The sequence below is a fragment of the Mytilus californianus genome, unplaced genomic scaffold, assembly GCF_021869535.1.
Source record: "Mytilus californianus isolate M0D057914Y unplaced genomic scaffold, xbMytCali1.0.p SCAF_51, whole genome shotgun sequence".
NCBI lineage: Eukaryota > Metazoa > Mollusca > Bivalvia > Mytilida > Mytilidae > Mytilus > Mytilus californianus.
The window spans coordinates 489,862-509,092 of record NW_026262703.1 but is presented as its reverse complement, the minus strand read 5'-3'; the positions used below and the strand labels follow the sequence as shown (position 1 = coordinate 509,092).

Genomic DNA, 19,231 nt, shown 5'->3' with positions numbered 1-19,231 from the left:
GTCATACAATATGATCAATCAGAGAACAGATACTTAAATGTTGTTCACATTTTTAAAAATATTTCTTCTATTTATCAAAAATTATTCACACATATTTGCAATCGGTCATTTTTGTTTTTGACGCTGTACACTTTATTCTATTTATAAAATGTAAATTATATCAAGGTTAAAGATGTTTAAACTTTTGTTTGTGCTTAATAGAAATGCAATCATATCTCCAATTAAACGAAATCATGCATGATTGGTTGTTTTTCATTAAATATAATAATTATAAGTAATAAACTATGACGCTTTCATACAATATGATGAATATCAGAAACAAGATACTATTTTTGTTTTCAATAATGTAATGTTATTTGCAATCAGTCATTTTAAACGCCACTAGATTTTTTTTTTCAAGTGTTAATAGAATAAAGATATAGATTCTCAAAGTTGTGTTTGTGTTTAATAAGAATTCAATCGTTTCCTAGGTTAATGGAAGTTATGATCTGTCAAGTTAGTACCTTTTGAACATCACAGGGGGTTGTTTTTCATCAGATATGTTGAATATCAAAAGAAATATACACAAATTTCCGATTGCATTCTTTAAACGTGCTAATTCTTCTTCTTTTAAGAAAACAATGATGCACTGCTTTATCTTATCTTTTTATCAAAATAATGCACTGTTAGTGATTATATCTTTTTATCAAAATAATTTACTTGATACACATTGCCCAAATATCAAAATATATACGAAGACATGATTGATGACGAATTTGTATATCACTACACCTAATAACTATCACTACTTTTGTTGGCTAATGAATTGCCATTGTTATACATTTAATCAAAAAATAAAACAACAACTACAACAACATACATAACACAACCAAATTAATTGTCAATCGAAATAAAAAATCATAACATTGTATCACAACTTGGCGATTTAAATTTGCTGTACTGAAGGGCGGCCCAGTCTGCAATATTTCACAAGTAGCAGTTGGGATATCCATAGTCTGCATAAAATCAAGTGGAATACGCTCCTGATGTGTAAGTAAATATGTATTGCAGGATGTTACCATGACGGAAACATTTACGAAGACTGGATCATCTGAAAAAAAAATAATAACAACTTAAAACAAAGCTCAATTTACAATGGTCGAGGATGATGGGTCTAAATTTCCCAACGTCTTCTCAACTTGGTTTTAAAAGAAAATATAAACTATGAAGTTGCATGAAGTTTTACACAAACTCTCACACGCTCGAATCAGCATATCAATGACAGGAAAGGACGACTCGATTTGCCTAGCCTGTCAGAACACGTATTTGCTGATGCAATTAACGAATTTGATTGCAATTTAATCAAAATTGTATTATTAAATATATCTTTTTATCAAAATATTATACTTCATGTACATTGCCCAAGTACCAAATTTTATAGGAAGACATCATTGGTCATATTGATAACGGATTTGTATATCACTACAACAAATAACAAACACTGATTTTGTTGAGCTAATGAATTGTCATAGCAAAACTTAATCAAAAATTAAAACAACAACAACAACATACATTACACAACCAAATTAATTGTCAGTCAAAGTAAATTCTTGACGACGATTGAACTTATCATTGCTCGGCTATCCAAAAGCTGATGTACTGAAGGGTGGTTCAGTAAGCAATTGTTTTACAAGTAGTAGCTGGGATATCCTTAGCTGGATAAAATCAATTAAATTACACCAGAATTAAGTAAAGTTAAGTTAAGTAAAGAATGATTATCAACCACAAAATTTACCCCTTGACAATTCAAACCATATCAAAGCTATGAGCAATTTTAACAACATTTCAAACAAACGGAATAATTCAACATATTTTGTAATAATCATTTTTACAGCAACTAAGTTTCAATACCGACTATGTATTGGTGTTTTGTTTGTTAGCGTCAACATAGATTATGTTTTTTTTTTTGATACAAAACAATGTGGATACTTTATGAATGTTTCTATTGATGATTGTTTTTGTTTGTAAATAAACACCATTTCCTAAAAATAAAAAATGTATTTCGTCGTCAAAATATAAGACTGGAGACCGTCAAAATCAGGATACGTACTCACATATCCTCCAAGTTTTAGAATAAAAGCTTAAGATCCCACTTTTCCTTCGTTTAACTCCCATTGAATAGTCATCATTGAGTATACGTAACGCCATGAACGCCGAGAAATAATGCCCATATTAGTCAACATTTTGGAAGCATATGTGATAAAATTTGCTTTTCAAATTTAAGTGTGTGATAAAGAAGAGCACCACACGATACCTTTCCAATATCATTCCAAGCACAATGCAATACTAAAGCTGGTTAACTTTTGCTGCGCAAATTGAATAGGTTATAAACTGTACCAACAACATTATCCCATATCATTCCAGACTTGGCTGCGAAGCGCAAAAAAACAATCGACATTTTAAGAGATCTAAATGTTTACCTGATTGGCTGTTTTCTGAGTGATCTCGAGAATGGCAAAATTTTGAAGAACCAACAATCAATATGTCAAGCAGCTGAAAATATAATTTAATTTGTTAGCTCAATTTTTCCAACGATCTAAGTCTGTATGAACATTCATTGCAAGATATGTTGCTTCACCTATTCGAAACGAATGCTTGTTGATCTCATTAGAAAAATAACCAATAAATCGCATGGTCTTAAATAGTACTTTAGAAAATTGATAACGTGTTGCATCGGTCTGTTAAAATAACAGACCTGGGTCCATTGTTTTTGTGTCTGACTGAAAGAAACTTAAATAACATATTTACTAGTCAACTATTTCTTGATCAAACTTTGCTACTGTTTATGTTGTAAATCAACCTTTTTGGTCTATTTTTTACATCAACTCTGTGTTTATTACTTGTTATCAATTTCCCAGATTCTCATACATGCATAGAATGCGAAATGACTGAAAACATGGATCGAAATGATGTATTTTCATCCATAATCATGTAGATGGCTCACCCTGATTAGTCGTAGTATAGTCGAAACTTTTGAATACTAGGTACTGCGGGTACGATGCATTATACAAGATGCAAAACAAGAGGCTGTCAGACTGACAGCAAACCGGATTTTCCTGCAGAGGTCGAACCCTGAACAGTTGAGCAAGTATGGACACTACATTTAAGCTTGAAATAGCTCTAAATTTGGATTGTGATTGAATATTTGACACAGCATACGTTAATGACACAAAATTTATATAGTCAGAGAACAGAAATATTTGAAATTAAACATTTACCTATTATGGTCCAATATCAAAAATCTAAGTACATATTAGAATCAGCATATCAAAGAACCCAAAGAATTCAATTTTTGATGAAATCAGACAAAAGTTTAATTTAGGACCCTTTGGACCTCAATGTCGACCAATTTGATAAAGGAGCCCACAATCCCAAGGGGACTCGCCCTGTATTTCATTTGGTTTGTTTTTTTTGTCCCATACAAGAATATGTATGGTTTAGGGGAGGAAATCTCAACCGTTTACAAGTTATCAAACCGGAGGGTGGTGGGAGTGATCCCAGGGGACTCGCCTTTAATTTCATTTGATTTGTTTTATTGTCCCATACAAGAAGATATATGGTTTCGGGGTGGGGATCTTGACCGTTTACAAGTTTTCAAAAGGAAGGGGGAGGGGGGGGGGGGGGGGGGTGTGACCCCCGTGAACTTCCCCTATATTTCATTTGATTTGTTTTATTGTCACATACATGAATATATATGGTTTAGGGGTAAGGATCTCAACCGTTTACAAATTCTCAAACAGAAGGGGTTGGGGTGATCCCGGGGACACTCCCAATATTTCATTTGATTTGTTATATTGTCCCATACCAGAAAATATATGGTTTACGGGTGGGGATCTCGACCGATTACAAGATAAAAGCACATTCTCAAATTGAAGGACGGGGGGTGGTGGGGGTAAGAATATATATGGTTTAGGGAGACTTAATTATCTTCAAAATTTCTAAAAATGATCAGTAAATTTCTTACTATATTTATACAGTCCTATATAGTTTATAATCATCAGCACTTGGGAAACAGAGAATTTTCAAATAAATCTGTCACTCCAATTATAATTGTGAGATAAGACATTTACAATATGCTTTGTCATAATCTGATAACAGGAGAAAATTATTTAAAACCACTTAATGTAATCAAACTTTATATATATAATTAACCATTTCTGTACAAAGAGAAATAACTCAATCACATTATAAATACCACTTTTGGATATTGAAAAGGGTGATAATTCAACAAGGAGAAAGTTTAAAATCGTGAAAATTGAACTTGACCAATTTAGTCACAGGAAACAAAATATCTAAATTTGAAAAAAATTCATCAAAGCGTTTTCATGTTATTGTACGGACACTGTTTGGCAGGCGCCCGCTCGCCCGACCGCCTGCCTGCCCGTCCGCCCGCCCGCCCGCCCATCGTACAACACCAAAACAATAACCGATATTTCCTTCGAAAATCCGATTAATAATATATTTTCCTTTTACCGAAAAGAAATATATTATAAGAAGTCTTACGTATGCTGTAACGAGACATTTATATTGAAATGCAGAATTGCTACTTTGAGTCTAAAAATGATCTACAGAATGGTGGTTGAATGTGCCTCTGCTGAATAATGCCAATTTTTAAACCTGTCAATTTGTTATGAAAAATACAATCTGCATTTATAAATGTAAAACCAGGGGAAAAATGCTTCTTCGTGAAACTTTCAGAATAATGACCAAACATACAATAATTCTATCAAATTCCTTATGCGCAAGGATTTGATGTCCAACTAATGATTGAAAAATTCCGAAAAAGATATTATGTGACTGTTAGATATTTGTGAAGCAGGCCATAATTTATCGTCAAATCTGCTTCTTTGGATTCTAAAGTTTTGAGTCAACTCTTTGAAAATATGTTGAGTCAAACATCAAACAGGTCTTACTGTTATTTGATATGTTCCCATGTTTTCATTTTGGAAGCAATGCTAACTTTCCTTGATAATTACTTGTTAAAAAACAGAAAGCAAAAGCGTGTGCTTATCCGCATTTTAAACATGAATTGGTATAAAACAATTCTGTCAATAATACGCATCCTTAAAGTTAAAATTTCCGCATGTTCGACAACATACAAAAATTATAATGTAGTATGATTACCAATGTGTATCAATTCTCCACCAGAGACACAATTTCATAGTAGTTTACAACTATAGGTCACCGTACAGACTTCAACTGTCGAACCAACTGTGCCCCCTCTTCTTGACGACTTGTTCCTTTATTCTCATGAGGCTGACTTTATACAGGAACTTCTTAAGAAGAAAAAAAAAGAAGTTAGCATTGTCCTTTAACTTTACTTTCCTCTATATACATTATGTTCTCTCACTTAATCATTTAAAATTTGGTGACTATGTTGAACGCATCTATCCCATCGAACAAGAGATAAAGGATACAACAGATACAGTTAAGTCAGCTTCATATCTTGACTTACATCTAGAAATTGACAATGAGGGTCGGTTGAAAACAAAATTTACGAAAAAGAGATGATTTCAGCTTCCAAATTGTGAACTTTATATTTATATGTAGCAACATTCCAGCAACGCCTGCATACGGAGTATATATCTCCCAATTAATACGATATTCCCGGTCTTGTATTTCTTATCATGATTTCCTTGATAGAGGGTTGCTGCTCACAAGGAAGCTATTAAACCAAGAGTTCCAAATGGTGAAGTTGAAATCATCCCTTCGTAAATTTTACGGACGCCATCACGAGTTGGTTGACCGTTATTTGATAACTATTTACACCCCTGGGTCGATGCCACTGCTGGTAGACGTTTCGTCCCCGAGGATATCACCAACCCAGTAGTCAGCACTTCGGGGGTTGACATGAATAAAAATTATACGGTCATTTGTTTTTTAAATTAACTGTTTGCAAAAGTATGAATTATTCGAAATACTAATAATTTTTTTATCCCAGGCATAGATTACCTTAGCCGTATTTGCCACAGCTTTTTGGAATTTTGTGTCCTCAATGCTCATCATCTTTATGCTTGTTTGGCTTTCTAACTATTTTGATCTGAGCGTCACTGATGAGTCTTATGTGGAAGAAACGCGCGACTGACGTATCAAATTATAAGCTTGGTACCTTTGATAACTATTTACACCACTGGATCGATGCCACTGCTGGTGAACGTTTGGTCCCCGAGGATATCACCAGCCCAGTAGTCAGCACTTCGGTGCAGGAATGGGGTAATGCAAATTTGTAATTGTAATGCATGGTAATGCATTACATTTTCCCAAGTAATTGCATGTAATGTGTAATGCAGCTATTTTTGCATTACATGTTATTGTAAATTTATGCCTTACTTTAGCAAAAAGTTGTGTAATTTCATGCATTACATAACATTACATGGCATTACTTTTTTCACATACTATATATCTTTAACAGATCGTTGGAGATTTAACTAAAGCAGAATTTAAGATTTCTTGATTAACTAAGAACATAATCATTTGGATATTGATTTTCTATTTTCTATTTATTTTTCACCCTTTACATAAATCGCTAGAGGGAATTTGGAGATTAAGCCTTGCCCCAGGTAATACTTGAAAAAAAACTGGTATAAATACTAGAATGACCAAATTACAATTCTAAATGAATAACACAACACTGTATATCATATTGAGTTCTTTTTTTATTTCATTTTATTGCATACTTTTTTTTACATAAAAAAAATGATATTTGAAAAGCAATACTGTATTCCATTGTTGTAAAAAGATCAATGAATACCTTGTCATGATTACAATCATGTAAATAACAGATACTTGAACATTGTCTTAAAACACTAATTAGTTTGTTTTACAATCAATATTTTCACCATTTTGACACTTGGTCATAAATTAAGCTCTATGTTTATTATATAATTAGGAAAGAAATTCTCATTAAATATTTTTATTGAAATTAAGAAAACAAATGTATATTTATAAAAGTAAAGCTTACATTGAGTTAACATAAGTATTAAACTTCATCTCTGTAATTTCTTTTTGGAGAAAACACAGAGATGTATACCTTGAAACATAGAATGCGCATGAAGGATGAAACCTTCAAAACCCTCATGAGGTTAAAATGTAATAGTCGTATTGAATAGACTTTTTACATCTATATTTAAATTCAATACATGGAACACTTACTCCATATGCTAGAATATTTTGTGACTTCATGTTGTTTTTCAAAATGTTGGATTTTTCTTTTAACTTGATAATAAAATTTACAAATGTAATGTGTAATTCAATGCATTACTTTGCAAATGTAATTGTAATTTAATGCATTACTTTGATAAATGCATGTAATTGTAATTGTAATTTAATGCATGGTTTTGTCAAAGTAATTGTAATATAATGCATTACATTGCAATGAAATTCGCCCCATGCCTGCTTCGGTGTTGAACTGAATACCAATTATACTGTCTTTTTTTAAATTAACTGTTTGCAAAAGTATGAATTATTCGAAATACTAAGGATTTTCGTATCCCAGGCATAGATTACCTTAGCCGTATTTGTCACAAATTTTTGGAATTTTGAATCTTCAATGCTCTCCAACTTTATGCTTGTTTGGCTTTCTAACTTTTTTGATCTGAGTGTCAATGATGAGTCTTATGTAGACGAAACGCGCGACTGACGTATCAAATTATAAGCCTGGTACTTTTGATAACTATTCTTTATCTCGTAACTACAATCCTGTTCCCTTTTAACGAATGTGGACTACCGAATAGGACTGATTACCGGTTTTGTACTAACATCGTGTTGCTTAGTCTTTATTTTGCTATGTTGTGTTTTGTTTACTATTGTTTGTCTTTTTGTCTTTTCGTCTTTTTCTTTTTTAGTCATGGCGTTGTCAGTTTATTTTCGATTTATGAGTTTGAATGTCCCTCTGATATCTTTCGCCCCTCTTCAACAATGAGGCAAATAATAGGTCCCGAAACAACAAATGTAAAACAATTCAAACGAGACAACTAACGGCCTGATTTATGTACAAAACAATGAACGAAAAACAAATATACTTTATATTTATTTATTAAATTATTTACTACAAATTTTCACTTCTTCGTACTATGAACATCAAAATTATTTATTTTTCCTTACATGCTGTTCTTGGACCTGTACAGGAAGTTTTATCTAGCACTAATTGTATATTTTTATTGTTGATATTCACCCCATATGTACCAAGTGTTAGATTAGTTTTATTGATATTAAAGAAATTTCTTGGTATTCCTAAACGGAAGATTTTATACAGAAGAAGAAGTATACTTAACAACAAAATTATTTTCATTTACCTGTGTATAATATGACGCAGGTTTCTTCAAAAGTGATGATTTTCTAAATTCACAGTGATATCATACTTTAACTTTGTTTAAACCTGTTTATTTACTTTTGACTTTAATTATTTATCCCTTGTAATTTTTTATTAACTGTGTATTTGCATTCAGACGTCACAGGTCAAATTTATTCGTTCATTGTGTGTTAATTTACGTTTTTTGATTGAGTTAAGCCTTCCAATTGATATTTTATAGTGTGTTTTTCTATGTCGTAATGTTATACTATTGTTTCAGAAAAGGGAGAAGGTTTGGTACCATTAAAACGTTTAATCCCGCTGCAAATGTTTGCATCTGTCCTAAGTCAGGAATCTGATTACAGTAGTTGTCGTCTGTTTATGTAGTTCATACGTGTTTCTCGTTTCTCGTTTTTATATAGATTAGGCCGTTGGTTTTTCCGCTTGAATGGTTTTACACTAGTAATTTTTTGGGGCCCTTTATAGCTTGCTGTTCGGTATGAGCCAATGCTCCGTGTTGAAGGCCGTACCTTGACCTATAATGGTTTACTTTTATAAAATGTAACTTGGATGGAGAGTTGTCTCATTGGCACTCATACCACATCTTCCTATATCTATATAACAAAACAGTAACAAATGGCAACCACGTGCACTGAATCATTTTCTCCTGACTTGGAACAGGCACATATATGAGGCGGGGGTTAATACACTTGTCGTTTGATTTTCAATACTTTTTGATTCCCCATTTGCTATAACAGTGTACCATAAAATGTCACCAATAGAAGACCATGATCTTGTAAGATTGTTTACAATTCTTAGCCTTAATTGCTGCTCATAGTGATAGATCTTCTCAAAACAAACCTGTGTACCTCTAAATATTGACATATAAGTAATCAATTCAATGGTTAAATTTGGAATATTTGGCAAAAACATCTTAATATATTCAATAAATGTATCGGTCCATGACTCAATATTTTGGATAGATTGAACTTTGTTTTTTTTATAGGCAAATTGACAAGTCAATCGGTGTTTTTATTATAATTTATCATATGTTTAGGCCTGTCAATTTGACTGACAAAATTTTTATAAAGAAAACTGAATGACTTCTCTATTCCCTATTTTTTCTTTAAATTTTTTTTTAATGTAAACATAACATTCTGACTGATAAGGGTTTAGCATATTATCAATATTTATCTCACCACTGTGATTATGCATAGGTACAGGCTCTGGTATCTCTACTTGTGCAAATGTGGCTTGTACGTTCAATGCTGGTTTTGTAAACCCTTACATGCGATGTTGTCCTTGAAATGGTCTTTTATAGAAAATAATGCTTAGACTTCACCTGTAGTTACAATTTTAATATCTTGATTAGCCGGTGAAGCGACATCACAGTTCTTCCGTCCACTTCGTCTCTCTGGTAGTTGCGCTTCACTTGCAGGCACTCCTGCGTCCCCAATTCCATCCCCTTCTAACGACATCAGACTGTAGGAACTTGTGCAAACAAAACATGATTAACAATTAACTTCTAATAATTTGAGTTGTTTTAAATCAATGGTTCAATGTCATATATTTCAGTTTTCCAAATTAGGATTATGTTCCTTCTTATGTTTCAATATAAACACAAAGATTTGATAAGTAAATTTGGCTGTATATGTAGAAAACTTATTAAAAACGGTATGTCACATCCTAAATTTGACGGTTATATTGTACTTAAAGGGCAGATCTCTGTGTGATCCGTGTAAACTCATCGAACCTTTAAACAAACTTATAAGTAAAGGTTATCTTACAAATGTTGTAATTATATCTTTGAATATAGTTTACATGGGCACAAATATCGATTTTGTCATCAACAAATTAAAAATAACTAAATTTGTATTTTTTTCAAGCGGGATGTATAAATACACATCCACGTTCATTTTTTCTATATAGAGGTTTACTCCTAACTATCCAACAGCCTGTCGATACTTTTATTTTTAGCATTGCACAAGTCATGTCTTCTTTAACTGTCCATGGCGTTAAAATACTAAATCATTGGTTGAATTTAGTCTTTGATGCATGGTTTTTCAACTATTATTTGAATTCGGCTTTTAACTAGCTTTCAGTAACTGCGAGTACTCTCAAATCATCGTACTTTCATGTTTATTTGACCTATTGATACAATTGTTATGCTTTTTTTTATTTAATGTTTCTCTATCTTTAATATATACCAGCTTTAATAAGTGTGTAGTATGACTATAATTTTATCTTCTGTTTTTCGTACTATGAACAACAAATTTTTTTTTTAATTGTTTCCGTTCTCTACCTTACAAAATTATTTTCTTTTAATTATTTGGCGGCAAGGTTATTTGTTCAAGGTTATGGTTTACATTCTGTAATCATTTAACATTTCACAGCTGTATACTACTGTTGCCTTTATTTTTTCACCCCTCTTTTTATTGATTTTGTATTTACATTGTGTCATAGATCAAATTTATTCAGTGTATGTTCACTTGTGTTTATATGTCTTTTGATTGATTTAAGCCATTTCAATTGATATTTTATAGTATGTCTTTCTATGTTGTGATGTAACACTATTGTTCCGGGTAAGAGTGAAGGTTGGTAAAACGTTTAAACCAGCTGCATTTATTTGCACCTGTCCTAAGTCAGGAACCTGATGTTCAGTAGTTGTAGTTTGCTGATGTGGTTCATAATTGTTTCTCGTTTCTCATTTTTTATATAGATTCGACCGTTGGTTTTCCCGTTTGAATGGTTTTACACTAGTCATTTTTAGGGCCCTTTATAGCTTACTGTTCGGTGTGAGCAAAGGCTCCGTGTTGAAGACCGTACTTTGACCTATAATGGTTTTTCTTTTACAAATTGTGACTTGGATGGAGAGTTGTCTCATTGGCACTCATACCACATTTTCTTATATCTATATATGGAAATTTGAAAATCCACATTCTTTCTCATCGTACTCTTAAATTTAATAACTTTACACTTAATAGATATGCGATTACTACATGCAGTGCCATATGTTCCAAAAAAAAGGTTTTAAATATTGAATTACAATGAAATTAATATACATGACGTTTAAGTATGGATCTATTCAAGTACACATTTTTTAGTTCTTTCAACTTCAGTGACCAGCATGATGTTTTTGGAAAAAGTTCCTTGTAAACTTTCAAGCCATATATGCTAGCCTACCATGTACAAACAAGCGTGAATAAATGTTTAACATGTTATAATGAAATATTTTGTGTAAAAAAACCCTTGTACCCTCCAAAGAAGGCTTGACCTAATTTGCTATAAAATATTTTTTTTCCACAATATGTAACGAAATAATAAATATTATTGCTGTAAAAGACATCTCCGTTTGGGTAAATGTACAATATGGCATGTCACTAAGTATATTCGCTGTTTTGAAACTATATAACAGTATGAGAACTCCGTCATACAAAAACGAGCGGAAGGTTCATAAACCTCAACTAATATCTTTTAAATTATTAATCTTAAAATATACCAAAGTATCGATACTTGTGTTCGAACTCCTCAAAATTAAAATTTGTATGGATAAATTTCCACCCTATATTCTTTAATGTGGCATAAATTTATCAAAACGTAAGCCTATAAATGCACACACATCTTTTATTCAACAAGTCTGGCGTATATACCTGTACTCACGTATTATTGTGTACCGTGTAATTCTACAGAAAAGACAAAAATAAAACATGTTATTAAACAAATTTAAGTAACTCGTGTAGCAAGATGCAAAAATTATTCATTGTAATTTTTCATTATTTTTTGCATTACCACGTGGCTGCGAGTTGAGTCTAGTGAAATGAAGTAAATTTAAATGCTTAAGTACTTTAAATACTCGAAAACAAAATAATCAATTACTAATAATTCAATTTCGAAATCAAGTTACAATATTTATTCCCTTAAACTTAATTCATGCAATACTTATCTTTATTTATTCGTTTTTTCCCTAAATTTTCCAACGTCTTCTCAGCTTGGTTTTAAAAGTAAATGTGAACTATTGAGGTGCACGAAGCTTTCCGGAAAACTCTCACATGCTCGAATTAGCATATCAACAGCAGGAAAGAACGACTCAGTTTGCCAAGCCTGGCGGTACACTTATTTGCAAATGCAGTAAACGAATTTAATTAAATCTGATTTTAATTAAATTCTTTTGTTTGCAATCAGTCATTTCAAATTACTCTGAATGATATTTTTTGGATTGAATATCAATATCCAGAGGAGGGACGACACTCTAAAAACGGCACGCATATTGGACTAATATTATCGATGCGTCGCGGTTAGAATGTGTCATTTATTATAAGCAGTTCGTGCTGTGAACATCACCATGATCACCTGGGCAGTAGAAATTTGTCGAATGAGATGATAAACAAAAGCAGTAAAATACAGTTGTAATGATCATACAAATTAAATACAAGTATACATCACGTACATGATAACCGAATTTGTTATTTGTCATCATTTGCCTGGAATATAAATGTATTCCCGTATTTAAATGATATATCCTGTGGCCTTTTTCGTACGACAGGACATTAGTAGAATACTCGTTTATTTAAGTCATTTAACTATTATTGAGCTTTTATTCGAGTCAAAACTTTATTTTAAGATTCGTTCTCCAATTATCACCAGGGAATATACAACTCACCCCCAGTTTTTGGTGAGGTTCCGTTTTGCTCAATCTTTATACATACAATTTACATAAAAGAAGTAAAAATTTGATGAATACTTATATGATATATATAGTCATATATTGTGTAATATTGCTTATATTTCTTCTTTTTACCAAAATTGATTCATTGATATCTGCAATCAGTCATTTTAAGGCCTCTGGATATTTCATGTTTTGATAAAATATATCAACATTTTAAGGATATCAGAGAAAAGATACTTTCATGCTGTTTGCATTATTTAAACATGCAAATTCTTGATATTTGTCAAAAATAATGCGCTGATATTTGCAATCAGTTTTTTTAATGTCTCTGGATAAGATACTTAAAAATTTTTTTTATTAGTATAAAGAAAAAGATGCTTTAACCTTTTTGATGGTAAAAAGGGATCCAATCATTTCTTAATTTGAATTGAACTGATTCAAAGTCATTGTTTTGTTGGTACTTTTTGAACCTCAGGAGGGATTTGTTTTTCATAAGATATTAAGAATATCAGATAAAAGTTTCAAAATATTTTCTGCATTGCTTAGAAATGACAATCTTTCTTTTTTTTATCATAAATAATGCCCCTTATTCTGCAATCAGTCATTGTATCGCCTCTAGACAAGATGCATAAACTTTTGTTTGCGTTAACGTTGAAATAAGGCTGCGCTTATTTCTTTATTTTAATTCAAGTGATGACTGTCATTGGTTTTTTAGTGCTTTTCGTACCTCGGCAGTGATTGTTTTTCTTGAAATATGATCAATATCGGAGAAAAAAATACTTAAATGTTGTTTGCAAATTGCCAATTTTTCTTCTTTTTACCAAAATTGATGCATTGATATCTGTAATCAATAATTATTTTTTTGATAAATTATCAACATTTTAAGGACAAAGGTACTAAAACTTATGTTTGTAGTAAAGACGGATGCAAGGATTTCTTCTTTTAAATTGAACTTATTCACAGTGTTTTTTTAGCCTCAAGATTGGTTGTTTTTCATAAAATAGGATAAATATAAGAGAAAGATACTCAAACTCAGTTTACGTTCTTTAAAAATGTCATATTTCATCTTTTTATAAGAAATAATGCACCGTTTTTAAATCATTGATTTTAAATGCCTCTTGAAACCTTAGTTTTTTTTAATTGATAAATAGTTTTAGATTAAAGATGTTTTTACTTTTGTTTGTTTTAAATAAGAATGCAGTTATTTCTTTTTTTTCATTCAAGTCATGACTCGACATTGGTTAGTTTTACTGTTTGTTTCTCAATTCGGGTTGTTTTTCATGAAATATGTTGAATATCAGAGAAAAGATACTTAATTGTTGTTAACATTGTTTAAACATTCAAATATTTCTTCTTTTTATCAAAGATAATGCACTGGTATTTGCAATCAATAATTTTTAATGCCTCTGGACATTTTTTTATTCTAAAGTTTGAATAATATAAGGATAACGATGGTTACACTTCTATTTGTGATGAATAATAGAATTGAGAGGGGAAAAGGGGAATGTGTCAAAGAGACAACAACTTGGCTAAAGAGCAGAAAACATCACAAGGCCACCAATGGGTCCTCATTGCAGATTTTTTGGTCTTTAGTACTTTTTGTACCTAAAGATGGGTTGTTTTAGATAAAATATGATGAATATTAGAGAAAAGATACTTAAATGTTATTCGGAATGTTTAATAGTGCCAATAAGTCTTATTTTTTTTTTATCAAAAATGATACATTGATATCTATATTATTCATTTTGAATGTCTCAATATAAATTATTTTTTGAAAGAATATCATCATTAAAGCTTAAAGATACTTAAACTTATGTTTGTAGTAAATATTGATGCAATCATTTCTTAATTCAAATTGAACTGATGCACAGACCAGTGAAAAGATAGGTAAATTCTGATCGCATTGTTTAGATATGCCAATAGTTCTTCTTTTAACAAAGATATTGCAATGTTATTGAAATAACTCATTTTAAATGCCTCTATATAAGATATATTTTCATGAAATAATATCAGACTTATGATGCTTAAACTTTTGTTTATGTTGAATAAGAATGCAACTATGGCGTTATTTAAATGGAAATCACCGTGTTTTTTTATTATGAATATCAGAGAAAATATTAATAAATTATGTTTACATTGTTTAAATGTGCCAATATTTCTTCTTTTAACAAAGATATTTCAATGTTATTTGAAAAGCACTCAAAAATTACTTTTGAATCTAAGATGGGACGTTTTTTTTTATAAGATATGATGAATATCAGAAAACCAATACTAAAATGTTGTTTGCATTGTTTTTTAATGCCAATATTTCTTCTTTTTATAAAAAGTAATGCACCTTTTTTAGAGTCATTGATTATAAATGCCTCTTGATACCTTAGTTTTTTTAATTGATAATAATTAGATATAAGAAGATGTGGTATGAGTGCCAATGAAACAACTCTCCATCCAAGTCACAATTTATAAAAGTAAACCGTTATAGGTCAAAGTACGGTCTTCAACACGGAGCCTTTGCTCACACCGCACAGCAAGCTATAAAGGGTCCCAAAAATTACTAGTGTAAAACCATTCAAACGGGAAAACCAACGATCTAATGTATATAAAAAACGAGAAACGATAAACACTTATGAACCACATCAACAAACGACAACTACTGAACATCAGATTCCTGACTTAGGACAGGCGCAAACAATTGTAGCGGGTTTTAACGTTTTAATGGTACCAAACCTTCACCCTGATCTGAAACAATAGTGTAACATTACAACATAGAAAGACACACTATAAAATATCCATTGAAATGGCTTAACTCAATCAAAAGACATATTAACACAAGTGAACATACACTGAACGAATAAATTTGTTCTATGATACAATGTAAATACAAAATCAATAAGATAATGGATGAATAATTAAAGTAACAGTATTAACCTTAAACAAAAATCCGCCATTTACAATAATATTGTACACATGTAAATGAAAATGATTTTGTTGTTAGGTATACAGTTTAAAAGGAGAAAGGAAATATTTTTACAAAATAAATAATTTTGATGTTCATAGTTCGAAGAAGTGAAAATTTAAAGTAATACCAAGCACTTATCAAAGCTGGTACATTATATAGACCAGATATTACCCAAAATAAGTAAACATTAAATAACAAAAAAGCATTACAAATAGTATCAACAGGTCAAATTAACAAGAAAGTACGATTTGAGAGTACTCGCAGTTACTGACAGCTAGTTAAAAGCCAAAAACAATTAATAATAAAAAATCATGCATCAGAGACTAAAATCAACTAAAACTCATCCCAGGGATTTAGTATTTTAACGTCATGGACAGTCAAAGAAGACATGACTTGTGCAATGCCAAAAATAAATGTATCGACAGGCAGTAGGATAGTTAGGAGTTAACCTCTTAATAGATAAAAATGAACGTGGGGGTGTGTCTTTATACATCCCGTTTGAAAAGAATACAAATTTAGATATGATTTATTTGCTGATGACAAAATCGATATTAGTGCCAATGTAAACTATATTCAAAGATCTAATTCCACCATTGGCCAGATAACCATTACTAATAAGTTTGTTTAAAGGTTCAATGAGTTTACACGGATCACATAGTGATTTCCGCGTTTTTAGTACAATATTACCGTAAAATTTAGGATGTGAAACACCGTTTTTAATAAGTTTTCTACAGGTACAGAAAATGTATTAATCAAATCTTTGTATCTATGAAAGAATTTAGTATAAGTTTTAAGTAATTTATGGTAACGAAATCCCTAACTTAATAATTTACCAGTGATGCATTGATTACGTTTGTTAAAATCTATGACATCACTACACACACGGGCATAACGAATGAGTTGGGATATATAAACACCGTATGATGGAGCCAAAGGAACATCGCCGTCTAAAAAAGGAAACTTAACAATAGGGAATGAAAAATCGTCTCTTTTGTCGTAAATTTTAGTATGAAGTTTCCCTTTAGAAATTGAAATGTCTAAATCTAGAAAAGGCCAACTACTGCTGTTTATGTTAAATTAAGTTAAAGTAAGTTCTTTTTGGTAAATTTCGGTAGTATATTTTGAGAACTCTGGATTATTTAACGAAAAAATATCATCCAGATAATGGTAGGTATTGTTGAATGTATCAACCAAATGTAACAATGACGTGTCTTTACTGAGTTTGGTCATAAACTGAGATTTATAGCAATACAGGAATAAATCTGCTATTAAAGGGGCGCAGTTAGTGCCCATAGGAATACCTACTACTTGTTGATACACTTTATCGCCGAAACGTACATATATGTTGTCCAGGAGAAAATTTAAAGCTTCAATCATATCTTCACATATCCAGTAAGTGTATAAGTCTAGATTAAAGCTGTTCAAACTTTTGTTTGTGTTAAATAAGAATGCAGTTATTTCTTTTTTTTTTATTCAAATATGAAATGGCATTGGTTTGTATTACTGTTTGTTCCTCAATTTGGGTTGTTTTTCATTTAGCATGTTGAATATAAGAGAAAAGATACTTAAATATTGTTTACATTGTTTAAACATGCAAATATGTCTTTGTTTTATCAAAGATAATGCACTGGTACATTGTATTTGCAATCAATTATTTTTAATGCCTCTGGATATTTTTTTATTCTAAAGTTTGAATAATATAAAGATAAAGATGCTTAAACTTTGTGATGAATCGTCATTGATTTTTGGTAGTCATTGAACCTATAAGATTGGCTTTTTTTTCATAAGATATGATGCATATCAGAGAAGAGATACTAAAATTCTGTTCACATTGTTGAAAATGCCAATATTTCTTCTTTTTATCAAAGATATTGCAATGTTTTGTGCAATCATCATATTTAATGCCTTTTGCCATGGATAAGTTACTTTTGTTTTATTAAATTGAATAATATAAGGAAAAGGTTGCTCAATTTTTTTTTGTGCTGAATAAGATTGCAACTATTATCGAAACCTCAGGATGGATTATTTTTTCATTAAATATAATGAATATGAGAGAAAAGATACTAAAATGTTGTTTGCATTGTTTAAAATTGACAATATTTCTTCTTTTTATCGAAAATTATGCACCATTTTTTGCAATTAGTCATTTGAAATGCTTCTTGATACGTTAGTTTTTATAAAATATAAGGTGTTTTCTAGTTTCAAAATAAAGTAATGAAAGTAGGACGGAACAATACTCCCAGTTAGCAGCACATAATCATATTTCCCCTATGTTTTCATTTAACCATATGTTTTCTGTTATGATGTTGTGTTCTATGGTTTAGATAAATATATTTTCTATGATAGTTAAAGGTAAGAATTTAAACCGTTTTTTGTGTATTAGTTGAAAAATTAAATAAACGGTACTAATTTGATTAAGTTGAAGGTTGTCAGGTCAGGTTTTACTTAAATGGTTAAAAATGAAAGTTGAACCTTATTTGTTATCTTCATTTAACAAATGATTAAATGTTAATATAGTTGAATAGTTAAGCCTATCTTTTAGAAGAATAAATACCTTCGTCACTAGTGGCAACCATTTTGTTACTTTCTACTCCTTTGTCGTGTTTGCCACACTATTCAGTAATAGTAAACTAAGCGTAACCACAGAGAAACTCTCAGTATTTTTCTTGTAAATAGAAACCTTTTAATAAAGGTAGTACGTTGAAAAAAACAAAAATAGAATTTTTTAAGACTTAGGTAGAAAAATAAGAGTCAGAAGATATCAAAGAGATAATACAAAAAATAGTTTAACAAAAAACCAATACCATAAAAAACATCTACAAGTATATGAAGTCTTCCTAAAGGAACGATAAAAAGAGAAAAATAATTGTTGAAAATATCGTTAAAAAGAAAGAAAAAAAAGGTTACCGGAGTAGTTTTCAATCAATAGGATGTGCAGGATCCTCCGGTTTATGTTTGGAAAAAGGCACAATAATTATTTGCATAAACGGAAATATATATTTTTTTCCAATTAAGAGACATGAAATGCTTTCAGAATAAAAGAACAAAGTTCCAATGTCCCCCACGTTGCACATATTTTATTTATCTTAAGGGCACAAACTGAAAAAAAATATAAATGTTGTTCCTTAAAACTTTTTAAAAATATCTTAGAGAAACGAAGGCTTCAGAGCAAATGCAATGTGATTTTCGAACTCGTCCAATACATTGCTAATATAAACCTATATTCCGCTCTTTGATTAATTTGCACTTCTATTGAGTGAAAATTGGAACCACATTTTTA

At 30.8% G+C, this 19,231-nt stretch overlaps 1 protein-coding gene and 1 long non-coding RNA gene across 2 annotated transcripts in view; both read right to left on the bottom strand.

Annotated features, from left to right (window-relative positions):
- Positions 1-19,231, bottom strand: part of LOC127703793 (uncharacterized) — a 69,147-nt gene that overhangs the window by 38,242 nt on the left and 11,674 nt on the right. The window lies entirely within an intron of this gene.
- LOC127703794 (uncharacterized) lies at positions 806-11,689 on the bottom strand. The gene is made up of 4 exons (XR_007983045.1): positions 9,529-11,689; positions 5,164-5,315; positions 2,460-2,532; positions 806-1,090 (listed from the first exon to the last, which is right to left on the bottom strand). It is a non-coding gene; the product is annotated as an uncharacterized LOC127703794 (long non-coding RNA).